Source organism: Condylura cristata, unplaced genomic scaffold (assembly GCF_000260355.1).
Source record: "Condylura cristata isolate star-nosed mole 26May11 unplaced genomic scaffold, ConCri1.0 scaffold00021, whole genome shotgun sequence".
Classification (NCBI taxonomy): domain Eukaryota; kingdom Metazoa; phylum Chordata; class Mammalia; order Eulipotyphla; family Talpidae; genus Condylura; species Condylura cristata.
The window spans coordinates 37,148,174-37,148,906 of record NW_004567122.1 but is presented as its reverse complement, the minus strand read 5'-3'; positions in this window follow the sequence as shown (position 1 = coordinate 37,148,906).

The window sequence follows — 733 nt, the reverse complement described above, 5'->3', positions numbered from 1 at the left end:
GCCATGTGGTCACCTCCGGGGCAGGTGGGAATCGAACTCATGCGGAAGCGGCTTTAGATTCTCAGTGCTGTGCTTTAACCTGCTGCGCCACCAGGAAGGGCCTCATCTTCATTGTTTTTAGTAATTTTTCCCTTCTGGACTTGTGTCTTGGTATTAGTGAATTAAGATTCTGACAATTATTTCATTTACTTATTACCCTACTGTGCCATTTTCTTTTGGAAATAATGGCGAAGTTTAACTCTATTTTCCTCTAGACCTTCTTTCCCCCTTCACCGATGACTTTGATCAACTGTGTCCAAGAATTTCCCATCCAAAGTACCCCTGAATACTTTTCATTTTGCTCTCCACAGTGCAATAACTTAGCGCTGGAGAACTTCTTCCAGAAATCAGATGCTAGCTTACCTGGGCTGGTCTCTCCCATCTGCTCCTGCTCGCTCCGGCCTTTTTGCTATGCTGAAGTCAGGCCGATGGTTGCAAAAGAGAGGAATTTGCTCACAGTACCCTATTTCCTAATAATTTATAAAATATTTATTTTTCATATTCCCTACATACTCTACCTTAATGCATTCAATATTCATTTAATATTTCACTCACTCACTATTCTCAGCGCCTACGATGCAAGACCCAGTGCAGTGCTCTGGGGGGTACAGCGGTGAGCAAAATAAAATCCTTGAGCCCTCCCTGGTGGCGCAGCGGGTTAAAGCACAGCACTGTTTAGCTATTGGCAGCCACT